We start from the raw sequence: 14,967 nt of genomic DNA on the forward strand, positions 1-14,967 counted from the left end.
AAGAAATCTCCAGATTTCCAATGTACTCTCGCTGCTTGGCAGAGGTATAATTCATGGTATCCAGTTAAGAATGTACTATAATTAGGGGGAAAAAAAATATATGGATCTGTTCTGCTCATTTCCTTTAGCTAACCAAGGAAAAGGAACTATTCCATGGTAACAATTCTAAAGAATGAAGGTGAACCCAGTCAATAACTATCCCACAAACTTCATAAGGTGCAAGTCTCAAAATGGTCTGAACAACAGCTGTCATAGTAATTTACACGCCTTATCTTATAATTTTTATCATTGTTCAGCCCATTTAAAAGTACTTGGAAACTGAAATATAAGAAATGCTGCCTCATAAATACTGTCCTCTCTGATGAAAAGGCTCACCTCTAAAGGGGGAGGAAAGTATTCCCTCCCACCCCCTTTTTTTTTCTTGGCTGAGATACATAAACTCCTAAAAAAATACCTTGACTTTGGCTTAAACCGGAAACTGTTTACTTAAACTGAATTCAAGTACTCACATAGGTTTCATTTAGGAAACAGGTAGTGATGTCAAACTTTCTTGACAAGTTAGGAAAAATGGGAGAAAAGTCAAATGGCAATTAAGTGCCATTTCAGTAATGCTGAATTGCTGTAGAACTGGTGGTCCTGATACTCTCTAACAAACACAAAAGCTTGAGAAGTCATGGACATGATTCAGCTACTGATATCCAAAAGCTAGCTGATTCCATAACGCAAGCACTCATTTCTAAGACTGCCCACTGACAGAAAAGAGTAATATCATAAGATTTATCAATCCTAAAATTTCTATATGCCTAAAAGATACCCAAACATTTGTAAAGAATTTGTTTAAGCCCAGAGAAATAATCAGTGGGTACAATAAATCTTCTGTATAATAAGCCTCAAGACATCTCAAGTAATTTTTCAGAGGAAACCAGAGCCCAAGCAACTGATTTTTGTTTTCAGAATCACAACCCTCAACTCTACTAAAAAATAAAAATAAAATTAATAAAGAATTTTTTAAAGAATGCTTTCTTTGGAAGAAGGATACATCAAAAACAAGCCAATGAATCAACTAAAACACAATCCACAATTAAACCATTTCTACTTATTGAGAAAATGTTGACAGAATAAACATGGCGTGTGCCCAAAGAACTAAGGGTACTGAATAAACAAAGTAAAGTTCTTTTCTACCAAATGCCATCAGTTAGATTACACCTAGCCCTACCAAACCAAGAGAAAAGTGAAAAAGAATTTCAATCATTGAACTAGGTATTCTGATTAAATTGTCAGTCATACATAGTTTTTATAATACTGAAAGCAAACAACTACCAGAAATATCAGTTACTGTCACTGTTGAAACAAGCTGATGACTGGATGGACAGCAAACAAGGTGAATCAGAGAACTCTTGTTTTGAAGTTGAGAAACCACTTTTAAACCACAAAAAAAAGTATACTTCCCCTACTCTGTCTTAAACATTTCTTACATATATCTTATTAAAAAAAAAAACTATCAAACAGGGGCTGGCCCAGTGGCGTAGAGGTTAAGTTCGTACGCTCTGCTTCGGCGGCCCAAGGTTCACAAGGTCATCAGAGCCCAGGTGCGGACCTAGCACGGCTCATCAAGAAACACTGTGGCGGCATCCCACATAAAGCAGAGGAAGATTGCAAGAGATGTTAGCTCAGGGCCAATCTTTCTCACAAAAACACACACAAAATAACGACCAAACACAGTGACTCTCTCCTGCAACTGACATTCATTAATTTCCTACAAACTACAACTCTGAACATCACCTTCTCATCATTTATCCCTATATAAAGTTGCATGAAACTTTATTCATAAATTATAGCTACAGAAAGTCTTACTACCGAAAACTGGTATTTTTACTTTAATAATGATTGAGCCACCTTTTTCTTTAACTTTAGCAATGAGGAAACTTACAGCAACATCTGAAACTCAATCTGTGATCAATTTATTCATCTCCAACTTTTATCTTCTCTGGTACTGGTTTTGTAATTCTTTTTTTTTTAAACCAATATTTCTTACAGGTGTTGTTTTTCATAAACTGACAACACCTTTGTGTAAAAGTATACATAGGAATAAAACATAAATAACACATTTCCTCACCGGTTTTCTCTGGCACTTATAAATATGAAATACCTAATTTTAGAAACTAGGCAACTAGAGTTCATCGGTATTTCAAATGAGCAGAAATTATTATTCAGAACTTATACAAAAGTATACTTTCATACTTTTACCCTTAACACATCTTTATACTCTTAGAAAGAATTCAGTTTTAAAAATGCAAACACACTTCCGGGACCAACTTAAAATATACACTTGACTCTTTGTATAATTCAACTGAAAATTGAAAATAAAAGCTGCCAGAATTTTAAGGTGCAAAAAGAATGTCAATGTGTCAACATTTAAAATAAAAAAATCTTTTCAAGAAAAGGGAGAGGAAGAAAGGAAGCTGCCGTGTCAAAGTTTAAAAGAAAAACGAAAGTTTCTTTATAAGATAAGTGAAAGGAAAAAATGATTTGCCACATGTAGGGTTATCATTTTTCTTCTACATTTAAGACCAAGGGTGTCCCATAACTTTCATGGCTATCCCATTTCAAATATCTACTCAGAGCACTTGTGGTCATCCACAGTTCCTTCTCTCTTCTCTGTTGTGGAGGTGAAGCAGCCACTATACCCTGATGAGGCCACATTAAATCACATTACCTTCCATTAGGTGATGAAATAGGACAGCTCTGACACCGAAGTCTTCCTCAGCTGGTGGCCCAACATCACCTACCCTGGCTGGGACACCGTCACAATGGCACCATCCAGGTGGGGATGAAGCCAATCTTCTACCTTTCCCAAACTGTACCTTCCCTGGTACACGGTGAAGTCAGTTCAAGCACACAAACTTATTACAAGAGATTATATGCAGATTAGATAAACTACAGGTGCACAGCGTTATGGTGTTCAAGTTACTTATCATCTTGGCATCAAACTGAAACAATGACCTAACTTTTTCAGTATCTTCACTCCCTGCAATCAAGTCTCTCCTCTACCCTTTGGTCAGGACAGTGTACTTTTTTATTCAAATACCAGTGTGAAAAAAAAAAAAGAAGCCCTTTGGGCTCTAAGTCCAACTTGAAGTTCAAGCTAAAACTGCTCTCAAAGCCACCCCAAAACCAAGTCAGTTGCCATATAATTGGTCTTTGCTGATAAAAATGTCCTAACTACGCTTCTTTCCCAGCTAATTTGAAACTGCTTCTAACGTCCACAGGCATGGAGTTCTCTTTTATTCTTTTTCTTTTATTCACAGAAGCAATATGTGTTCAATGAAAAAGAAAAAGTCTAGGATGAACAAAAATTATTTATTCTGGAAATCCACCATCCAGAGATAATCACTGATGACATACTGGTGTATATGATTTTACTATATTTTTTCTCTATATATGTTTAAAACAAAAATAGGCTCATATTACACATACTGTTTTGTATCCTGCTCTTTGCGTTTCATAAAATACAAAAGAATTTTCCTAATCAATATTATTCTACAGTCATTTATTTATTTATTTTTGGCAGGGAAGGAGTCACCCTGAGCTAACATCTGTTGCCAATCTTCCTCTTTTTTTTTTCCCTCCCCAAAGCCCCAGGACATGGTTGTATATCCTAGTTCTAAATCCTTCCAGTTCTTCTATGTGAACCGCCGCCGCAGCATGGGGACTGACAGACGAGTGGTGTGGTTCCACGCCCAGAAAATGAACCCAGGCTGCCGAAGCTGAGTACGCCCAACTTTAACCACTAGACCATCAGGGCTGGCTCCTACAAAGTTATTTTTAATGGCTAGTTACAGTTTCCTCTTCCTAAAACTCCCAGGAGCTCTAAGACTTCTTCTTTCTTTCCTACTTCTCTCACTCCACACATTCTCCAATGGGAACACCACAACTAAAAGGTAACAGCCTTCATTCAATTAACACATCCTAAACACCATCAGACAACTAAAATCCTGCTGTAGTCATTTTTCATAGCTGTGATCTCATTTATATTTGTTAGATGATAGTGAATAAATAATTGCATCTGTCCACCAAGCTCCAAGACAGGGCCAGATTACCACCCTGTCTATGGTGTGTCTCCCCTACAATCCATCACGTGTAATTCAAAACGATAACAAAATAAGAGTCACAAAAAGGTATGATTTTTCCCAGAAAGACTGCCTCACTGTTTCTTTTAAAAATTACAAAACATTAAGCTATTTAAATTTTCTCCTCTTTTGGTGCCCTCTTGCTAACGCTCAAACACACGCTTAGATTGCCTGTTAAGCATTGCCCCCAGGGAGTGAGAAAGGAATAGGTTTTGTTCTAAGGAATAATATGAGCTTAAATTCAGATTATAGAATCTATGCACAGTCAAAATCCCAGCCTGAGTATACAGATTTCAGTCAGGTACCTTTTGAAAAGGAGAATACTAACTGCCCGTTGAAAGCTGTGGAATCAGTGGCAAACACTACGCTATGTTTGAAATTGTACAGGGCTTACCGGGATATTTGCTATGCTTTCATTAGCTGAATCAATCAATAACATGACGTGCACTGAGTGATTTTATGGGGGAATTTCAAGTGACTTATTCAGCAAATCTTCACACTTCAATTAAGAGAGATGATTTGCTTCCAAAAAAATTAAATGTCAAGAAGTGTCAACACACTAATGATACTGACAGTTGTTAAGAGTTTGGGCTGCAAAGTCAAACTGCTTTGGCTTCAATTCTGACTTTCACCAGCTGTGGGACCTATGCCTCAGTTTCCTCAAGAAAAGAGATCTCCTTCATTGGCTTATTGTGAGGCTTAAATGGCTGAATACATGTAAAGTGCTTAGGACAATGTATTGAGCCTTCAATAAATGTTAGCTACTTAGCATCATTATTCATCATTATTGTTATACATTCTTAGAAAAGCCTCAAAACCTAGCTTTCCACCTCTTTCTCCCCTCTCTAAGGAATATATTACACCACTGAATCACAAAAATGTTATACATTGCTGTATTGAACCCTTGGCTTATAATTTTCAGATCAACTGTTTTGTTCCCATTTTCTCTAAAAAATCAACTGAAGGTTAATATTTACATTTTACACAACTTATCCATCCTACTTTTAATTAAACCGCCAGTGTGCTATAAACTGTGGTGTACATGCACTGACCAATATATACACACACTAACAGTACTTATGTATACTCAACATACAGGTGTTCAGGAAACCACATGTTTTAAAAGGAAAAAAGAAAACGGAAGCTGGAATAGGAAGTAGCTCTTACACGATTGTTAAATTTAAGTATCATCTCTCATGTATTTTTTAACTTTTAAAAAGATATCTAAATAACATTTTTACAATTTACAAATACACAGACTACCGTAAACCATACTGCAAGGTTTACGCTGGACTAAAGAGTAAGTCTCCTCAACCAGAACGTGAAGCATGAGAAAGTTGGAACCCATCGTGAGTTTGCCTGGGTTATACGCAAAACTCATAATCTAGAAATGCTAGAGTATGACAGTTTTTTGACTTTTTTTACAATGAGAATTAGAATGTTACTATAAAAATGTGTTATTAATTGTTTGTTATCTAAAAGATAGAGGAAAATGGCAGATATAATGAAGAAAATAACAGGCCGGGCTTTGGACTCTGGGACTACTTATTAATTTTGCTTTCTTGGTCACTGATATAATAGCCTGCTTTAAGTCCCAAGAGAACGCTGAAAAAGATTTCCCCACTAAATGCTCCTTTGGCCCTATTAATTTCCTATATTGTTTACTCTTACCTTACCAGGAATACGAATAACTCATCAAAAAGCCACTCGGGGGGCGGCCCCATGGCCAAGTGGTTGGGTTCGCGCACTCTGCTTCAGTGGCCCAGGGTTTCATGGGTTCAATCCTGGGCATGGACATGGCACCGCTCATCAGGCTACACTGAGGCAGCATCCCACATGCCACAGCTAGAGGGACCCACAACTAAAATATACAACTACGTACTGGGGGGAATTTGGGGAGAAAAAGGAAAAATAAAATCTTAAAAAAAAATAGACTTCATTTATATGTACTTATCTCATGTAGTCTTTTTTAAAAACCTAGGAGACAGACATGTTCATACATTACAGTTTAGGAAACTGAGTCTCAGAGAGGTTAAGTAATATGCCCAAGTTATAAAATTAGTAAGATAAAGACTTCGGACCTGATTTCACAACTTTTTGACTAACCAACTAATGATAAGGAAGACACCACAGGCATTCTCTGTTAGGATCCTTCTACGCCAGTCTAAGTGGCCATGGGGATGAAGATTATAGAACCAAGGTCTTTCTGGTGCTCCCTCGCCACTCCACTCTGCCCAACACTGGAGTGGAGTAAATTGGATTCAAGTTATTTTTTTTGACACAGTTGATTGCTCAAGTATGAAAACAGCTCCTTCCCAGGTCTCATTTCTGATTCACAGGTGAACTCTCTGCATTATCTTCTATTACACAATTAATAAATGAACAAATATTTACTGAAGACCCAGAAATGTAGCCATATCATAAATGGCTCTTTTTATAAGTGCCATATAAAATAGTGTAGAAGGAAGAGACCACTTATATCATTAGTACCTGCCCCCCAAATGTTCTTACTTTAGAATACATTATTATTATTACTGGACTTATTTAGATGAAGGTTGCCCTTTATTAGTCTACGAGCTTTTGATAAAAAATTCTGCATATTCCCTACTCAGAATCAGTCAAAATGTAGTTGTTCACTAAACACATGTTGGAAGAAGGAATGAATGAAATGATGATGACCCTTAAAGAACCTCAAAGAATAAGTAAGAAGTAGAGAGATGGGAAAAAAAGAAGGGGAAGTGCGTTCTAACAAGGTGACTGGTAACCAAGCAGAAAATGGCTGGAGAAATGAATAGATGGGTCTGAGTAGAAGAGTCATGTCACCAAGCAGCAAAATGGTAAACCAGGGAAGATCTGGAAGTCCTGACTGGGTGGCTTAGGACTTCATTTTCCAAATTAGGCCAAATGTTTTTAAACATTTATTTTTAACGCAGAGGAAGTCTTTGTTTAAATTAAAGCCCACATGAAATCCCAATATATAAAACAGGTAAAAGCAAAGCAGCAGAGGTTGAAGCACCGCTCTGCCCCCAGCTTACCTAATGGGAGAGGACCCTGAGCCCCTCCTTGGAGCACAGTTTGAAAAGCACTGGGTTAGAAAAAGGTCTGGAAGGACAGATACTAAAGTGCTCGGAGCACTGGCCCCTGGAGAACCGGGTTGGCCTAGGTTGCAGGGTAGGGTAAGAAAGGACTCGAAATATCATTTTCACTTTTTAAATCTTGCATATTTCTATATCATTTGAACTTTTGTTTACATTGAGTACTTTTTACTTTAAAAAGTAATAAATAAGAGCCATTACTCTAAAAAAGCATTTTTAATGGCTAAATTTCTTCATGTGGATTGCTGCATTTTAATGAACCATTTCCTTGTAGCAGGACATTTTCTTGACTAAATTACATTGCAGTGAAAATGAACATTTTGCCCATAATACTTTCCCATATTTAGAATTATTTCCTCAGGATAAATTTGTACAAGTTAACAGTTTCAATTTAAGTTCTACAATGCACTGCTTAAAATAGGATTCTGTAGAACATAAAAAAATAAAATTCAACGAGTATTTTTTAAAAGCCATCCTATATTAGCAAAATTGGATTCTAGCATTCATGTTTAAGATATGTAAAATCTAATTTACAATACTAATTAGCAAAGTTTCCACATCTCGAAAATATATTAAAGGGGAATTTGAATCAGAACTTGAAATCTCTCTACCTTTCATGAATTTTTCATAACTTCTTGCCACTTATCAAAACCATATATTGAAAGAATTTTTCCTTCACAGTTGAGTCTCACAATCTAATTCTGTGAAGTCACAGAACAGTGACAGTACAATCCTTCTCTGGCAACAAACTGACATCATCATTAAATTCTTATTTGTAAGTTCTTTGGGGTATATGGATGTTCTATTTTTACTTCTAAGACCAAAATCTATTTCCTGTTGCCTCTCCATGAAGCTCATATGATTGATACATTCTCACCTAATTTATTCTCTTTGTCCCCAGCCATCTTTATAAAGCTCCCTTTGTGAGTGTTCAGAGAATGTCTATCTGTTCAAATAAAATATAAATGCCTGCTGGATTGCCTCCTCCTGCGAACAATCTGTTATTGCTGTGTACACCTTAGGAGGAGAAACTCAAAAATCAGGAAAGGTAGTTGTTCTTTTTCTTATCTCTACTACCGTTATAAAACAAGATTTTTTGTTAAGTTATTATCTTTTAAATAAGTACCTATGGTTCTATCACTAACATGATTCCAACTGAGAAAAAAAGAATCTCTAATAAAAACTTTTTCATTTTCCAAAAGCAAGTATTATTAGAAACATCAAGGTCCTGTGGGGACCTGGAATTGGCCACCCCAAGATATGTCTCTTTGGCATGATGATTACTTGAGGCTGGTTACTTTGCAGACAGGAAAGCAAGTGAAAAGTAGAACTTGCTTGCCCTTTGTTAGGAGACATTTACATTGTAAAGGAAATCTCCATCTGTAAAGGTCCCTCCCTCTCTGTACCAGGAAGAAGAGGAGGATGACTTCATCTCTAGAAACTCTTAATCAATACCAAAGGCAAGGACTTAAATCTGCATTTTGTTTGCTGTACTTTTGTGGTAATCTCCCATGATCCACTCCCCCTCCACCCCCAACATCCTCCTTTGTCCTTAGCTGAAGATGATATTTAAGGTGAGGGCTTCAGCCATTTTGGCGAGTTGCTCAGTTTGCCTGAGCCTCTCCCATGTATACATGTTATAAAGCTTTGTTTAATTTTCTCCCGCTATTCTGTCTCATGTGAATTTAATTCATTCTCCAGCCAGACAAACCCAGAGAGGGTAAAAAAAATGTCTTCCTCCCCTACAGTCCTTTCTACTACTATGTAACAGTTCTAATATTAAGGCTATTTAGACTATCAACAAAGATTTGCTTAGTCCCTTCTGAGTCTAGGATGCTAACTGCCAGAGATCCGATGCGAACAAGACAGAAACAAGGTCTGCTCTCACAGATCTTTTGGTCTTGGTGCAAAGGCACTTAGGCAAACAAGAAATCTTCATGAAATGAGAGGTTCCAGTACCAAAAATAGTGTAAAGATTCTTTAGAAGAAATAGATTGGAACTAGATTTTGGAATACCTGTAACACTGGGCCAAGGAATTTGAAGTTCATACTCAAGTAGACAAAGAGTAGGTACTCAAAGGGATCTTAAGAAAATATGAATCTAGTCAGGCCCTGATTAAAACTTTTCAATGGCTTCTCATCTCCTCTAAGATAAATCCAAAGGCTCTAACAAGTTAACTAAATCTTGCATAACCATCCCCACGTACCCAAGACCTTTGGCTGTGGTCATACTGCTCTTTTTCTTGTTTCCTCTATTGTAGGGATTTTCAAACTTTATACGTCACAATCAGTACGTATCTACATGTGACACTCTTATTTTCGATTTTACTTCTTTTTTAAAACATGCAGGCCACAACCCACTTGATTTTACAATCTACTGGTAGGTGCCTAGGTGCCTGCAGTTTGAAAAATACTAGTTTATATACCATTCTCTCACTTCTTCGCCTTCCCACATGTTCTTTTTGTCTGAAACACTCTTGCTGAGACACAATGGGCTACTTCCTATTCTACTTTGTGATGTTAGCTCTTAAACATCACTTCTGTGACCCTCTTAGATTAGTTCCCCTTCCTCTGTGGTCCCAAAGTACTCAACGCTTTCTAACATTTATTATGCTACCATTTATTGTGCTAATTGTCTTTCTAGGCTGTAAACTCTGCGAGAGCAAGGACCCATTCTTGTTCACTGCTTAATTCTGAGAACCTAGCCCCGCACCTTTTACATATGAGACACTCAATAAATGTTTGAGGAGTAAAACAAGTAAGGAAATGAACTTGAATAATCTACGTATTTAACCTCACAATGAAATGATCACCCACTTAAAAACTGTTAAGAGGGTTAGCTATCTTCAGGGAAAATATATTCTCAGTTCCAATTTTATAAATGGTGACTAAGTTTTCCTAGACTAGCCCACAAAACACTATTACCCACAACACACTTAACTGATGAGAGGATGGCTGCTTATCTCCCTCCCTGCAGTGACAATAGAGCTTTCACTGCTCTAAGCAGAAGAAAATTTGTATTGAAAGGACACTTTTCTTTCTCTCCACCCCAGCAGTAGCTCCTCCTAGGGAAAGTGACTTATCTAATAGCTAAGATAGGGACAAAGGTCAATATTGAAGACAGGCCCCACCCCTGAGCTCTCACTGGCTCTCCTGGACTTGTATGGCTTCAAGAAGAGAAAGTGTCACTTTTCATTCAAACTCCTGAGAGGTAAACTCCTTGAGACAGGATTTTCCCTCCCTGCATGGGGGACCTGCAGTTTTTTAGGTGCTAGTTTCATCTCAGTAGGTAAATTAAGAAGGAACAGAGTGAGCATGAGTCTAAGCTAAATTCTCCAGTCCAGCTTTACCAGAAATGAAAATTATACTATTACTTCAATAGCATTTTAATCTTCATCTGGCTTCTTGCATCTAATCTCAATTTGACCAGAATGTGGAGAGAGAAGGGGTATAATTAGCACACTGAAATGCTTCAACATGAACAACAGTAATCCCAGCCTGCTTTCTGAGTCCTAGGAGAAGAGCAACAGAGGAACAAGGTGTGGCAAAAGGGAAGAGGAATGGAATGAAGGGGAAGGAGGTTCTTCCACATTTCCTATTTAGAATTTTTCTTGGGCAAAAAGGTCTAAGTAAGTTGAATCTGTCTTTATATCCTACAACCTTCTCTTCCAGATTGTTACTTATTTTTGCTTTTCTTTTCTCATTTTCCAGACCCCTCACGTCCATTGAAAGATGTCCATTTTCAACACCCACACTTTAAGAAAAAGAGTAGGTTGTGCCCAAACCTCCAAAATGTCTCATGATCCCTCACTACTTACATCTCGCTGCCCTCCTCAAGTTGAAAACTCCCATTTCCATAGTGCAGCTGATGAAGGGAAAAGCAATCTGATGAATCCATTCACGTGAAGGTAAAATAGCCTTTGAACCCTACTGGAGATACATGTGTATTTTTTCATTATATATATTTATTTTTATATTTATATACATATACATTAAGTTACAGAAGCTAACTACATATATAGAACCTAGTAATTGCAGAGAAAAGATGGAGGTGACTAGAAGTCTATCATAAAGAAAGCAAGTCTGCTTTGACCAGTATTTCCCAGGGCTCATGTCCCCAAAGTTGTTCCCAATTTTCACTGCCACCTACTTTCAGTCCTTCTCAATAAATGACACTAAAAACTCCAGTGGGCAGAGAAGGCCATCTTGGGAAAGGATTTGTAGCTATAGGATATCTGTACCTCCAGGGGCGAGTCAGTAACAATCATTATTAGATTGGATAGGTTATATTTTCAATATGTTTGATAATCATTCCATTAGCTAAAACAAAACAAAACATACACTCAGGTTATATATTGGAATTATTAGCCTCATTCTACTAATGAAGTCAATGAGGCATAAAAGGGTTAAATAATGCTTCCATTGTTTTGTAATTTAATAGCTGAAGAGCAGGATGGGACTGCTCTTCACACACTTTTAATCAATTGCTTCTCCATTATTTCCACATGGAAATCTTTAATTTTATTTTCTATAATGTTTCTGAAATTTGGTAGTGTATTTTTGAACAGTCATATTAGAGTAATAGAAAAATGAGCTTGAATTCCCAGGAGGCAAGTGTTTTGCCTTTTTCAGTGGTTTTTGCTATAAAGGACGTAAGGCTAATGCTGAATTTGTGTACACTCAGAAATTCACCACGAAATAAGCATAGCAGCATTCATTCAGCTGTAAGTGGCTCTTAAGTTCAGTGCCATCAAAAATATTTATGTGCCACCCACATATGATTATAACTCTCATAAACACTACACAAACTTAGGAAAAGAAGATCTTCCACTTTGCCTGAGAAGTAAGCATATAAAATTTCAATTGAGTAATTGGTGTTTGCTATTTTTTATTAGTTTAGCTAGTCACCAAAATAAATTATTTGTAATTAAAGCCACAACTGGGACTTTTCAAACCAAGCTTAGGAGAGATGAAAATGCTAACTGTGTGTGGTGTTTCTTGAGTCTTGACATGTCACGAACAGACCTTTGAGGGTCTTCTCAAAATATCAGAAAAGGGGAAGGAGCAGTAAGATACCCAAGAATTGACAGGTAGGGTATTCTGAAAGACATAAATGGCACTTGTTCCCTTTTCCTCAAATAGAAGCATTATCTTGCTTGGTGTCAGGCTGGTTGGCGTTTTTAGTCAGAACTAGCCCCTAAACCTAGAATTTTTTCTACAAATGAACAACATAGTTCAGCAACAAAAAGACGAATAACTCAATTAAAATATGAGCAAAAGATCTGAACAGACATTTCTTCAAAGAAGATATACAAATGGCCAATAAGCACATGAAAAGACGCTCAACATCACTAATCCTTAGGGAAATGCAAATCAATACCACTTCACACCACTAGGATGCCTGTCACAAAAATTAGCTGATAGACAACAGCAAGTGTTAGGACATGGAGAAATTGGAACCCTCATATACTGTTGGGTGGGAACGTAGAATGGTGCAGCTACTTTGGAAAAGTTGGACAGTTCCGCGAAAAGTTAAACATACAGACCCAAAAGAAGTGAAATCATATGCCCACATAAAAACTTGTACACCAATGGTCATAGCAGCATTATTCACAACAGCCAAAAAGTCGAAACATCCTTAATGTCCATCAACTGATAATGGATGAACAAAACGTGATATTGTGGTACACCAATACAATGGAATATTATCCAGCCACAAAAAAGCACGAAGTACTGATAAACGCTACAACATGAATGAACCTTGAAAAGATTAGGCTATGTGAAAGAAGCCAGACACAAAAAAACACATATTGTATGATTCCATTTATACGAACTTTCCAGAAGAGGCAAATCCACAGAAACAGAAAGTAGATTAGCAGTTGCCAGGGGTGGGGTCAGCGGAGAACGAGGAGTGACTACTAATGGGCACAGGATTTCATTTTGGGGGGATGAAAATGTTCTGGATGGTGGTGACGGTTGCAAAACTTTGTGAATATCCGAAAAGCCACACTTTCAAAGGATGCATTTTATGGTATAAGTATATCTCAATTAAAAAAAAAAACACAACAAATTGTTCAATTACAGGAGACTGCATAGCTATGTAATATACATGTAAAGGTAATATATATGTATATATACGTATATTTAATCCCTTTCCATAAATGAACATTTGGGGTTTTTTACTGAGATACACTTCCCCTATATAAAGAAAGGAATGAAAGAAGAGGGTGACACAGAGCGATCGCTGAGCCCCGAGCCGCGGACCTGGGGTGTGCCGAGCCAGCCTCACAGCGTCTGCATCCGTCTCACCATCCACCCATCACTCAGAACACCTGAGCCTGGCCCGGCGTCCGGCGCCCGGGACGACCGGCCCCGGCGGCCGCCCCGCTGCGGCGCCCGAAGCCAGCCTGCCCTCCGCCCGAGGAGGGGCGGGCGCGGCGGCCCGGGCTCGAGCGCTGCCCGCGGCCCGGAGGGGGCTCGGCGGCTCGGGGGGCCCGCCGCGCGGCCGCTCCCCGCGGCCCCAGCCCTCCCGCAGGGCCCCGCCCCACCTCCCTCCAGCGCCCGGGATGCGCCCGGAGCCCGAGCCGCGGCCACAGCCGAGGCTGTCCCTCCATTCCCACCTGCCCCGGGGCGCGGCAGCGGCGGCGGCGGCCGGTGTGAGAAGAAGGGACCCCGCCTCCTCAGACCCGAGCGAGGCACCCCGGCGCGGGGTGGAAGGCGCATTCACCTAGTCCCCCCGCGGCGGCGGCGGCGGCGGCTGCCCAGGGCCCGCGGCTCCTTCCGACTCGCGCGCCTCCTCGCGCCCTCGCGGCCCCGCGCTGACAGCCCGGAGCCGGCGCCCGCGGCCCGCTCGCTAGCTCCCCGCCCGCCGCCCCGCCCCCGCGCGGCCGCCCGGCGCAGGCGCAGTCGCGCCGCCGCCCGAGAGAAGCGAGCGCCTGGTGATGTGGCCGCGGAGGCGGCGACCTGGAGCCCGGGCGCCGCCCCTGCCGGATCCTTGGCCGAGCGCTGGAAGACGCGGGCAGAGAACGGATGGAGGAGAGCCAGGGGGCCTTTTTCAGGGGGGCCTACCCGAGAGAGGAGGGCTGCGGCCTCTTCTCGGCAGCCCTCTCCGTCCCCACCGACCCACGCACCGCCGCATCACCGCCTGCTCCTAGGTCCGAGCCCCCAAATCTATGACTCATGATTTCTGTTCTCAGACCAAGGGGATTTCTCTTGGCTGGACTCGGTTTTCCTTCTCGCAGACTGGAATTAAAACCAAAGCACATGTAACTCTGTGCGTGCCTTTCCGCAGAGCAGCGCAGAATGGGCCGTGCGTGAGCCGAGGTCGGAGAGAAACGGATGGACCCCTAAGGGGATGAGGTTTAGGGCGGCTCCCAGCACCCTACCAGCAGGAGACAGGTGTGGAAGCAAAGTGCAAGGGCGCTGTGCAGATGGCTGGAAGGCCAGACCTTTCGAGCTTGCCCACACTGGTGTTTAAATCTAGGTAAAAGTGAGCCAAAGTTTGCAATGTAAAACCGATACCTCATTTATTTTATTGAACAACTATTTCTTGAGCACCTTTTGTGTATGATTCAGGTAATGGGCTACGCCCGGGAGAGTGGGGGGTATTCCAGTGAACCAAACAAAGTTGTCAGGCAAAGAGAGACTGTCATTTTAAAAATTACACAGCTGGGGCCAGCCAAGTGGTTAAGTTCACGCTCTGTTTCGGCCGCCCAGGGTTTGCTGGGTCAAATCCTGGGCGC

The 14,967-nt window shown here is 40.2% G+C and overlaps 1 protein-coding gene and 1 long non-coding RNA gene across 9 annotated transcripts in view; one reads left to right on the forward strand and one right to left on the reverse strand.

Annotated features, from left to right (window-relative positions):
• Positions 1–14,449, reverse strand: part of SLC41A2 (solute carrier family 41 member 2) — a 124,717-nt gene extending 110,268 nt beyond the window's left edge. For 2 of the 8 annotated variants that reach the window (XM_023631763.2, XM_070254580.1), the window contains exon 1: positions 13,953–14,091. The gene's annotated coding sequence lies outside the window, so the exon portion shown is untranslated. Of the gene's footprint in view, positions 1–2,716; positions 3,057–7,836; positions 7,963–13,845; positions 14,092–14,293 lie in introns of those variants that run through there. The other 6 variants (XM_070254577.1, XM_023631762.2, XM_023631761.2 and 3 more) reach the window with 6 other exon arrangements.
• LOC138921311 (uncharacterized) lies at positions 8,012–11,162 on the forward strand. Its single transcript, XR_011433801.1, has 2 exons — positions 8,012–8,273; positions 10,937–11,162. It is a non-coding gene; the product is annotated as an uncharacterized lncRNA (long non-coding RNA).
• Positions 14,450–14,967: the final 518 nt, after the last annotated feature.

Source organism: Equus caballus, chromosome 28 (genome assembly GCF_041296265.1).
Source record: "Equus caballus isolate H_3958 breed thoroughbred chromosome 28, TB-T2T, whole genome shotgun sequence".
NCBI classification, from domain to species: domain Eukaryota; kingdom Metazoa; phylum Chordata; class Mammalia; order Perissodactyla; family Equidae; genus Equus; species Equus caballus.